Source organism: Lytechinus variegatus, chromosome 3 (assembly GCF_018143015.1).
Source record: "Lytechinus variegatus isolate NC3 chromosome 3, Lvar_3.0, whole genome shotgun sequence".
Taxonomy (NCBI): Eukaryota; Metazoa; Echinodermata; class Echinoidea; order Temnopleuroida; family Toxopneustidae; genus Lytechinus; species Lytechinus variegatus.
Genome location: NC_054742.1, coordinates 40,566,611 through 40,579,925, shown reverse-complemented (window position 1 = coordinate 40,579,925; position 13,315 = coordinate 40,566,611).

Genomic DNA, 13,315 nt, shown 5'->3' with positions numbered 1-13,315 from the left:
AATTGCGCAATATAAATTTACAATTATTATTAGTATTTTCTGTCTACCAAAAATAAGAAAATGTTTGTACCTATCAGCAATTGGCGATTATCAAAATTTGTCAGACATAAGCACAATTCATTATTCACACGATTTTAAAAGGTTGAGAATACATGTTATAATCACATTCAAGGGTTACTATCAAGTTAAAGTAAACCAGATGACCTTTACAGCATGTTGTGTACAATGAAATACCTCAATTTGTCATGATGTAAGCTATGCACATGACAAACATACTTGGCCTTAATACTTAACAGCGCATACTTCATAGAAGGATGAGCACAGTTCGAGACCTCCCCCCCTCCCCCGCCTTACTACATTTCATGATATGCTTGTAAATGACATTTTCTATACCGCTGATTTATCTCACACATCTATCCCCACTACCCCTCACCCCCTCCCACAACTGATTATTTTCACTGATCAATGTCAATGTCATATTTCATACCACTAATATATCTCACACATTTTCATCATCCGTTATATAACTTGCCACTGCTACCCCCTCCTCCACTCTCATCTGTTATATTGTACTCTACCCCTCAAATGACATTTATTTCCTTACTGGATTGCAGACCTATTCTTTGTCTATCTACCATAATACACTTATCGTTATTGTCAAGATCATCCTACCAAATACATATTTATACAGGCATCATCATTACATATCTCAACCCCATGAAAAGGCATTTTGTGATGATTTAAACTGAATATATGAGTTATCCCCTGCACCTACCACCATTTGTGCCTATTCACTTATTTCATCCAGACACCATGCACCATTATGAAGAGCAAGGTTCATAAAGGTTCTTCATCTACTTTTGATAACAAAATTAGGTATTGATACCAGGCTGTCAAGGGAGGGACCTGTCTTACCACAAAATTTGAAAGGAACCATCATAAAGTACACTACTTTTCGATACATACCCGTTACAGAATAAGGTAAACAAATGTATTTTTCTATTGTCGATACAAAGATAGATATGTTACAACCATGCAGACTCTCAACATCTTATAATGCCCCCTTTACAAATGACACTCATTTGCCACAAGGAGTCACAATCCATCTTGGGTAAGAATGATAAGTGACCTACTGGAATGCCATTACAGGGGTCCCTACCCTCCAAACCATGCAACTGCTTTACTCACAATACTCATGTTGCAAACATCAGTAACCATATGCATTGGGTTAACAAACTACTCAGGAATGATGGAGCATATTAGCCTTCATGATTACTGATCAACAGCTTAACAAAGAATAGGCCTAATCAGGGAAGTTGGTGCGAGGTGTTGGGAATTCACATGGACACCCGCTTCCTCAATGTCTGTTGAGAAATCGTTCCAGGAGTATGGCATCCACACAAAATGCTGTCAAGGGAAGTGCACTGATTTTTTTTAAATCTACCATAAATAAAATCAGTTAAAACTAGTTCAAGTCATTGAAGTCAGCTGGTGAGGGGTCCACATAAGAATATATAAAATCAAGTCTTTTTCAATTTTGGGTGTTTTTCATCAGAAGTCATCAGGTGTATTCATTTAAACCTTCCACTAACCAGGCAATAGCCTTTGCAGCCAATAAGTAACAGCCATGTTTGCAATGTAATCCATCATGAACTAGATCTGCCAAAAACACGATTGCCTATAGAAGTCTTGTTTTTGCAATTCTTGAAAAAAGAGCACTATATGTAAGCAGGATAACTGTACAACATTTCTCAATGTTGTAAAATGGCCCCTACCCATGTGATTTTCTATGATAAATGGACAAAAATAAACTTAATCAAAGAAAAAATTTCAATCCCCCTTCCTCTGCATTTACATTCAGCTACCTGACACAATCCAATCACACCATCCTGTTGATGGAACAAGCGATTGCAGCGAAGCACTGCATTGGCAAAGCACTGCATCAGGGAAGCACAAGATCCTTTCCACAGCATGAGACAGCTATCCCAGATCTCAATGTGTCAAAACCACTTGACCTCTAACATACAACCACAGTATGGTAGCTGATAAGTGTCATGAAGGGGGTTGAAACCATACAGGAGATGACAGTCCACAGCACTTAGTGAGGGCTCTTCAGAGGTCTAAAACATAAATCAATGTGATTCATCACAGGCTTCAGTCATTACACTTACAACTTATTCACAAGCTGATTGAACAAGATACCTGTCAAGGAAGACGTTTATAGCTGGATTGCTCCCCCTTTTTTTTGGGGGGGGGGAGGGGTTGTAAAGACTCATCTCTTAAAGGGCATCAGTAAAAAGAGCAATTTCCTTTGGTAGCTAAAACATTCAGTCTTTTTGCTTTGCAACCCTCATCAGAAACACAGAGTATACAGATCAACAAAAATTCACAAAGGATGCAATTTCATTGGAAATCACAATTGTGTGATGCAAAACATTGGTTACTCAGCTTTAAATTATATTTATGTGACTTAAAAGAATGAAGCAACATAATGTGTTGTAATTCAAATAGTAAGGTGTGAACTCAATGCACAGTCCTTGCCCTGCCTTCTAAGCATGTAACCTACAATTAATCAACAATGCATTATATCTTCCTAAATGCCAATCAGCAGGCCCCTACATGTTGCATTTGAAATCAATAAGGAATGGCCTAGGTCAATCGCTGAACACAGCAAGCATCAAAGCAAGTAGAGAGTCGTTTAGATGAGGTGTAACAAAGCTCACTAACATATTTAATGTTCAGAAGCAGTGAGAAAACTTGAACAATAAAATATTTTCAAATTATATAAGACAAACTCTTGACATTGTAATAATTTCTCCACGATGTCAATCATGTTAATATGTCAGTGGTCACTTATGAATGTCACAAAATTGTGAATGTTACACTGGTTGATTTATTTTAGGCTGAACTTTCCTGCTGAGCTTAGTTGCTGACTATGTTTTGCTATATTTGAAAGAGCCTCAAGGAAGCAATGCACCTCCTTTAATCCTGGTAAAATACCTGCAGAAGCCCTTCAACATACAATGGAATCATGATAGAGATTTTTACACCTCCACTGATCCCTAAGAGAATAATTTGGATTAATATGGCTATAAAGATGTTCTGTTGAGCTTCTCTGGTGCATCCCTCATACAATGTCTGGACAGTTATAACCCAGAAATACGACAAGAATCAACATACAGGATGATGCGCATTAACCCCCAAATACAGCTAGCATCCAAGCAGTACTTTTATGGTGGATAACACACCTGCCAAATTCCATAACCTTAAACCTTAAATGAGATCATGGGGATAAAATTCTTTATATCCATACCCATCCATGAGAGAACAAGATGGTAAGCAGATGACTGCTTCTGTCAAGCTCCCCTGATCTAGCGCTTGTACCATAGTGGGCCAGTTATGACCTGGCTACACTACAGGAACAACCAATAGGAAAAGTCTATGTCAACCCTGAATACAGTAAGCATGGAAGCACTGCCTTCACTGTGGGTGACACACCTGCTGAATTCATTCACCATACTAGTGCCTTATAGTGGGATGAGATAGGATGAGGATACACAAGGGTAGATATCCTTACACCCATTTCGATCCCTGAGAGAATACGATGGATCAATATGGTAAGCAAATGATCTCTTCTGTCTTGCTACTCTGATCCAGCTCTCATGTGATGGATGGCCAGTAATGACCCAGACATCATAGTCTACATTATACAAGAACCAGTAGAAGTACTTGCCCAGTACCTTGTGAGATATTTCAGCAGTCATTTCTTTTCACCATGATTATTACAAGCATTTGTTGCAATATCATCATTACATAAAATGTGAATACTTTCCTCTCTCAAGAATTATATTTTTATCAGGAGCAATTTAGTCTGTGTACAGTTGGCAATGAAGGAAACTTATTTGATTTTGCCATCAACCTTGTAATTTCATTAGTCATTTTAAGATCATTCATTTAATAAATGCATTTTCACAATTCCCAAATTTCTTGAATGTCAAGTCAATACCCGAAAGTTTGTGCACTGCTCTTCTTTAACTCCTATCCCCCAAAACATAGAAAGATTTGTGTGTGTGTGTGTGGGGGGGTCATTGTCCTTGAAGAGTGGACAGCATCTGCGAGTCTTCCTGAAAAAAGCACCCCAAATGAGGATTCAAGGTAGGCTGCTGGCATAGAAAGGACACTCTAAACATAGTTTCTGTGCAGAATGCCCCTGAGAAGTCCCATATTTGCACCCTTAACAGGGATTTTTGTCAGGATGTTCCAGATATGCAATATAGTATATTCGCACTTTAGGCAATCGTTATTTAGGTTTTTTTCTCATTTACGGTGTTTTTGACAATCTATTCATGTTCCACTCCTAACCTTGAAAAACACAATTTTTCCCATTTTTTCCTCACAGATTTTGTCCACTGTCCAATGGCAAGAACCCCCCACCCCCCCCACGGGAAAGATTATCAATTGTGTATATATGCCAGCAGTACTCCTGACTTACAATCTACTCTTGGCAATAAACATACATATCAACATACATGCAATGTGACTCTCAACACAATGAGGCCTCTGAGGTATAAAGTATTTTCACCATCATTCATCCTGCATTGAGAATGAAGGGAAAGGGTTTGCTTTTGATACAGTTTAAAAAGAGGATTTGGCAGAACAGGTCACAAGTTATACTTTTAAGTAGCTCATAAATGAAACATGTATGAACAACTTCATGAAACACCATTTCAAACCAACACAAAAGTATTCTAAGAACACATGACAAAACTGTATCAATTCATTTATAAATAATTTCATGCAGCTTATTCCTCATTAAAGCATAACTCGCTTACAACATCGCTCAAATTGATAGATGAAACCTCATGAAATTCATAATGCAGAGAATCTGGATTTGAGAATGCCCAGCGGGATAGGATGGAAAGAAAGGGCCTCAATATTTCATGGGCATGATCATAACAGGATGATGATTGCTATCTAGGTGAAAGACCTGATCATGTGGTAGAAATATCATCCAGCGACAAAACTCCATGCATGCAGATCTGCTTTACCAATTGGCTGTTAAATAGTTCCTCTACACAAACTGGGCATAACAGGTACAGATGGTGATTACATAAGGTGAGGGAATACTGTTGTTGGAATGGAGTCCAAATGCTATCAACTCGTTTACTTTTAATTATAGTATGACATCATAAAACCTATGGAAAAGACTGTATTTTTTTATATATATTCTGTTTATAATCTTTTGGTTTCTCTTTACTCTTGTTTGATTGATTTTTGTCCTTCTTACAAAATGTGGATTCTGTGTTCACCACCTGGTGTTCACTTTTCTACTTTACTACATGGTGTTAGACAGATGAACGGAAACTTGGCAAAAATGGTGGTGGATGTATAGTGGATCTACCCTACATGCCAAGCCAGTTTGGTATAATAGCCTATGATCTGCCTAATTTCATCTTAAAGATTTACCATATCTTCATAGCACTTCCTTCAGCAGAGTTAAAACTTTTCTGACACTGAAATGAAAAATTAACTTCTTTTAATTGTACAAGATTATACATCTTATGATTGCTATGATATCTGAAAACTTGAATGAAAATTCCATTCTGTAACATAAAGAAATGCAATTGACTTCTATGATTGACTGGAACTCTTTGTACACAAATTTACAGTTGTGCCTTTTTATCACATAACATCTTTTCTGTTAGACCCAGATAAATGCCACTCTCTTTTTGAACCAATATGTCAAGAATGATTTTGCTTTGTAAAGCTAAAAAAAAAGTCTTACTCTTTTCAAATTACATCATAATTAAGCAATATCTTTCCTGCATGAATAATTCATTTATGTTTTTGTTTCTTGCAGAAACCATGGTAGGTTATGGTTGTAGGCACTATGGGGAAACATTAAAGGGGAGTCCTCTATCCAGCAGAACTTTCCTTTCTTTGCCCTCTGACAAGATAAATCTTTGATTGCACGTTCTGTGTCAATGCGTGTGAGCTGTGGGCCATGATTAATGTATCCCTCCCTCGGCTACTAAACTCTAACATGATTCAACAAACACGACCAATGTAAACAAAAGTCTTATTGGCAATGGTTACATCTACTCCGGGAGTCAAGGATGTTCCCATTGCCATAGATAGTACTACAAACTAAGTCGCTATATGGAATGAGTGTCAATATGGATCACGATGTTCAGTCAATAAAGCAGTTTGTATCTACGCATGAGTCAATAAAGGTCAGATGAACCAAAGTTGCAAAAAAAAATTGTTTTCAGACTAGAACCAGATTCTTGTTCACATAAGTTAATGGAATTATCAATTGAATATTTTGTCAGTGATTGGCACTAAACTTATTTTTGGTCAAATTTTCAAAACTGAGTTTGTTGCATATTCTGAAAGCCCCTCACTTACTCTAGAATTACCAAATTACAGATCAAAATTCAAATTTTTTGAAGAATAAGGGCACATTTAAATTTCTAACAAAATGGCACATATCCCTCCTTTGATTTTACAAAGCAGCATAAATCATTCTTTCTGTACTATAGCAGTCTCTAGAATGGCCAATGGTCAATAACCCAAGCTAGATGTAGCGCGTATGCATTGAATAATTTTATGAACAAGCACAAAATGTGGTTTGTGCTGCTAAGAGCTTAGTATTGATCAATGCACATGATTTTACAAGGTGATCTTAACCCTGTTTTTCTTTGAAATAAACAGTTTCTCAAAATGAATAACTTCATTTAAATGTTTATAAAATAAATACAAATTGCGAACAACATTTTGCACATAATGAAAGGAGAGAATGTATGCTTTAAAAAAATTTTGTGGTTTTTCATGTGGTTTTGAACTCGATTATCTCGGAATTGTGTTTTGGAGACCAGCCGAGGTTTGTGCCAGGTCGTAGAATCACTGATGATTTGCTGGTGGTTAGTGTATGCTCTCATACATAGAATACCTTAAAGTCAATAAACACAGACTAAACATGAAGAACAATCACTTCCGCTATGATAATATTCAAAATGCACAGCAGGATTTAACAATTTGTAAAGGATCTATGGTTGCTTTAGGTCATCATATTAAAACAAGATGACCAAAATTTGAAGAAAAAATTGTATTTATAGCTAACAAACAAGACGAAGCATCAAACTGCACAGTGGTATCCCACAATCACATAGGATCTTGTTTGGGACATAGTAAGCCAAGGCAAACAAAATTACTGTAGGCCTACTCCTATTTCACTCCAAGTTCACATTGACCATGGAAGCAATTACAGGATAATTGCAAACAGTAACGTGCCATTCCAGAAAATATCTTTCTGCTTTCAAAGATTCTCACCCAATCCCTTTCTATCCTCCGACAATTCGCTTCCCTTTATTATAGATACCCTGTTCTACCCACTCACTGTTTCCATCAACAACTCCACTATCCTCAGAAACCTTTCTGTTAAGTTTTCAAAGTGGCCTCACACACTTATAAATACATTATCATATCAAGTTGCAATGCATTTTGCAGACACGTGTGAAGCAGGGACTACTGCAAGCAGAGCATGTTTGTGTGGATGCACTATTTGTAGGGACAGCACACATCTAAGAGGCAACCTGGCCTCATCGGATCAAGGGAATAGCTCAAAATCATTTAACCTTTTGAAGATAGTCTCCATGTAAGTGATATCATCAAGCCTAGTTCCCTGTGTCCCGTATCCCTGAAATCACAAAGTTACCATTCTCACCTCATCTGATTCCTATCTTTGCACAAAGGAGGCAATTAACTGATCAGGAAACAGGTTTACAATTCTGTGCCTCCTGTTAATACAGGACACATTTAAGATGATTTAGGATTCCCCACTACAGTTCCAGGAAAAAAACCCCCCCAGTAATTACTAAGTCAGAAGACAGATACTTAGGTTGCCGAATAGAGTGGTTTCATATCTAACAAAGACTTCTCATGCAGGATGAGAGTATGGTATGGGGGGGTCATTCCAGACACAATGACCCAACTTCACAAAGGTTTTACACCCATCCTTGGTATTAATCTGCCCACCTCCCTGGTTTGAACCAGCGGCGCAAACTGAATCTAATCCAGCAACTACATATTTAGTCCTTGAGACCATATACAAGTCTGTAATATTCTTTCTAATAATTCTATACTTGAAGCATTGCCCTGAGATACCAGACAATAAACAAATAAAGATATCATAATACATGAAATCAAGAGCTAATGCATGATACAGCAACTCAAAATTGCTCCATCTCAAATAACCAAATATAATTTGTGACACCAGTTGAGAGAAAAGGAACACGAGAAAGAAAAGCTAAAGATATGTAGAGTCAACTAAACAAATAGATATTTGTCTTAAACTTGAACAACTAACAAACCTCCATTGACCCAGATTCAGATCTTTGGTAGTGTGAAAGAGATAACACCTCTTTCAAGAATTATGTAAATTGTGATTGGTGAAATAGGAGCATGTCCAAGATATGATTTCATTCAATGATTGATGTTAACTTAATCCATATACAGACCAAAACTTCCCTTGAATAACCCATATTTTGATGGGTTTGGGAGATAGGGTGCAAAAGTATGAATGGTTGTAGGTAGCTTGGTGTTGAGAGGTTTGGGAGTGTGAAAACGGAAGGTTTAGGAAAGCATGAATGATGGTAGGTCCAGAGTAGAACTCACAGAGGATGAGTGGAGTAGACACCTACACCTGCCACACCTGGCCTCTCAAGAAGAGCACAGATCTGTTTGATAGCAGGAGATCTAGATCATCTTTGCATGAATCTAGTTAGTCTGAAATACACAATGGCATGGTGATAAGCTCCAACACTCTAGGGCCTTGTTCACACGTGGCATCTCAAATCAGCTCCATACGCCCTCAAAATAAAACCATTGATTACTCAACAGAAAGAAATTTAGATCATCAATGTATATATTCAGTTGATCCAAAACACATAGCAAAGGGGGAGGGGGTTGAATCTAGTATATCCAGCCCCCACCCTCCCTAAAAAAAGTATTTACTCAGTATACTGATATACTTTGAATTACATTTAATTGCAATATTATTTTCAAAGCAATTAAATGTGCATGGAACATACTGTACATGATATTGACTCGTATGTACGTTTATTTCTATATTATGTATGTAAAATGTTTTGGCTCTTTTAACATACAAACATGCTCTAATGTGTATCAACGTCAGACAAACAAACTTGCGATATAATATTGTGTCATAACACACTGTCTTAGCAGAAAGAAAAACTTCCAAGAATTATATCAGGGATATCCAGAGGGAAAGATTTAATAAATCATTACTGAGCACTTTATTTATGACATTTCTTCAACATTACTAGGTGAACCCTGTTGGCGAACAAGAAAAATGCCAAGATCTTCCTTTATCTAATCTGTTTGAGTTCAGGTTTGATCAGTGTCTCCATAGTCCTGGAGCTCATGAAATGAAAGAGCTTTTCTGACAATTCCAATCCTTGATAATGATGGGGAAAGCAAGGGTTATACATCAGAGGAGATCGTAAACAACCATGTTCATAACCATCAACCAGGCTCATGAAAAACAGCAAAGAAAGAAGCAACTTGTCTGACATTTTGGGGGTTCTTCAGAAAATAAATCAAATCACCGACGCATCCTCACCACACATCCCAAATTCATACCGTGAACTGCTCAGACCGCATCCAAGGAAACGTCCAATATCCAAAGCCGTTTGTGACAAATTGGTGCAAATCGAGAAAAGGTGAATGAACATAAATCAGCTAAAACGGGAGTGAGATTTAAGACCTTTCACAAGCGACTGGAGGATTAGTCTGGGGCACGAAGATATTGGTATTTTGAATTTCTTTTGCACTTAAACCTCGATTGAGAGATACATATGGCATGAACTATACTGCTAAATCTAGGATCGGAGTGGATTAATTCCCCTTGCCAATCTTAAGGTGCTGCCTATATTGATCTTATCAATCGAAGGAGTCTTGGAATCAATGAATGCAAAGTTATGACGTGAGCACGTTTCACTACGGATAAAAAATACGTCAAGCTAAATATAAGCAATGATCTATATCATGCATAGAAATTTGTTGGGACTTCAAAATACATTCAGAATAAGTTGATTTTTTTTATGACATTTCTTTGCATTAATATTCTATAAAGAATAAAGGTATACTTCCGATAGCATTCTTTTCAAGAGATGTACAAAAAATCTGATATTTCTCTTTACATATTTGATTAAAATCAATAAGAAATAATCGAGAGTGATACTACATATAATATCATATTATGCTAATGAAATGGAAGAGTTCCATCATGTACCCCACAGTTTCATAAAGCTACATCAATTGCCTCATAGGAAGGCATGAAAAACAAGATGCACTTAAATATTCAGCAAGCGTTTCTTCACATCCTTAAACTTCATTGGTAAAGCTACAATAGGGGGATCAGTGACAAATTTGAAATTCTAATCTTCTACGACGAGCCGCTTTGACTAAAGGGCGCAATATTGAAGGTGTCTACAGAGTGAAATGTCATTAAAAGTAGGGGCAAGTGTTTGGGAAATAAACAACTTCAATAATGCTGTTTTCATGAAACCTGACATGGAAATGTCTTACAGCAGGGATGCAAGAAAGTATACATTTCATGGATATGAATTGTGAACAACTATTAACTCCTGACTCACTTCTCATACAAGAAATGCATTACACTGTTTGGAATTCATATCGGAAAACTGATAAACAAGACTCCTGAGCTTATGTCTCTGTTCTAAATGAGTGGAGAAAATAAAAACCGCACAAATGTCAGAGTTGGAAGAGGTGAAATTTTCAATTTTCAAAAGATGTGAGCATTTGAGCTAAATAATGGAACATTCATAAGTGCTTCTCTCTCACTTTCCTGTTTTATCAAAACCCACTTGATATCAGAATGTACTTCATCTTTAATCATACTCTAAAAAATGTGGTAAGAAACCATAATTTTAAAAGAAAATAATTGAATAGAACAGTGAAATATATTTTACAGATAAGATAAGGGGGCAAAGAAAGAGAAGATTGAGCATGTGCGATTTCATATTAAGAGCACATTAGGAAATTGAACACTCATTCCTTTTCACACCCCAGTGTCGCCAACTAATTCTTCTTCACTGGAGTCCACTGGAGCAATGTCCATACCATTACAACTCTCATCCTTGTACACATACCTGTCTCTCAAATTATTCTTGTCATCATCACTATCTTTTTTTTCAAAAGATCCATTATTTGTGCAAGGAAATTGCCTTTCACACTGAGAATTTGCACATGTGAAATAGGATGTATTCAACTACAAGGGTAAAAGGAGGTTGGTGAGGGGGTTGAGGTCTGGCAGGGGCAAGGGGGGGGGTCTAGAGTCTAATTAGCATGTATCTTTTTTTTTAAGGACCATGACTGCTAACTTGAACATTAACCCATCAAATGCAGAAGTGCATTTCACACCGCCATGCCAGATTTATACGATCAATTAATGGAGGGCAGTGAGAGATGTACAGGCGGACATGCCCAGTTTGGCTAGGCATGCAGGCAAGCAGTGAGTAAAGATAAAGGGCAGGGAGGGAGAGATGTTTAATGTGCTAAATGTTGGGCTGTAAATGGATTATGATCAGCGAAGAGGAAAGGAAAGGGTTTAGAGGAGTAATCACAGGAAGAGTGGTTGAAAATTACCCATCCTGGGATTCCCACTGCAAATTAAGCATGCTTTTTAAGGTCATATCAGAAAAGCAATCACTCTCCTTTCGCAGGAAGCATAAACAGAAATTTCATAACCCATCTCAAGTAAATTCAATCAGCTTTGACCTCTGTTATTTACCTCTGACATGATTTAGGAGGGTATTCATTAGTTCCCTTTTCACTTGCCTAGACTTGAAAGATGCGGCCTCCTTTACGCATGATTATCTCATGTATTACCTCATCAAATCAGTAGTCCACTTCATCACCTTAAATTGACTTTTAGCTCGTTATTTGATTACTCACAAAATGAACAGTAAATCTCTATGACTTCCCTTTTGGAATATGCTAAAAAATATGTTAGAAGAAGCAACCTGTTAAACAGGTAAAAAGAGGGTGTGGATCATCACATCTGCATTCCATTTCCTATTGTCACCTTTAGAAGTTTTTAAAGTGAATAAGTTGAAAACAGAGGATGGGGTAGTGTAGATATGACCAAATATTGCCTCAAATTTACCAATCCGTCCAAGCCAACCCATTTAATACAAAATTGTCTGATGCCCATAGACTTTGTTCAGAGATCACTCGATTCATGTAGGCAACGTGGGAGTTGTCCTCTCGTGGGGTCCAGAAATGCCTACACAGGGGGCCATTTCATAAAGCTGTTCGTAAGTTAAGAGTAACTTTAAGAATGACTGGTGATCTTTTAAGCGCTAAACCATCGCCAAGGAATATACCATTTACCACAAGAAAGGATCCCCAGTCATTCTCATTGTCACTCTTAACTTACAAACACCCACCTGGAGTATTGTCTTTGTATTTACTCCTTTTGATAAGACAATATAAAACATCATGTTCAGTTTGTCATGATGATTACAATTGCCCCTTGATCTATCATAAAATGTCAGAAGCCCAACTGTAATCCATTGATCACTGGAACTCTTTTGTTATAAGAATCTTGATCTATACATTTCTATCATTCTAGTGTGAAAATATTTTAAGACTAAAATGATGAAATTCATGATAAGGAATCTATGATGATTTGAGTAGATTGGGACTAGAATAGTTATTCGGAGTGGATGAAATATATTGCTTTAAACACCTGCATGGATGTTCAACAGAATTGGTCAGCATTTTAAATGACTACATTCACATCTACTTGAGATACCATTTAACGTAATAACATTCTATGCTTGGTATTGAATTAATCTATTTGGTTTTCTTCTAAAATTCTTTTTCATGGGTTGAGGGGAAGGGGGGCACACAGGTGGTGCAATGGATGAGTGAATGTCAGACCTATAGGAGATAGATCTAAAGCAGTGATATCTTGATGAAAATATGAGGAAACATTGTTTATTCTCCCACGACACATTTGGGGAAGGAGAGGAAAAATCAATGCTAAGAACTTGTCTAATTCTGAATTCTGTATGAAATATAACAAAGAGGGTGATAACACAAATCAGGATAGGTATCACATAGCTTTAAGATTGATCATACAACTGATTCTCATGACTGAGTGTATTGAAGGTTATGTGTATGTCATTGCTAAATCAATCTTATATTCAATCATTGAAGTTTGTGTTGAAGGGCCCAAGTTATATTTGGGTTCCTCTGAGATTGG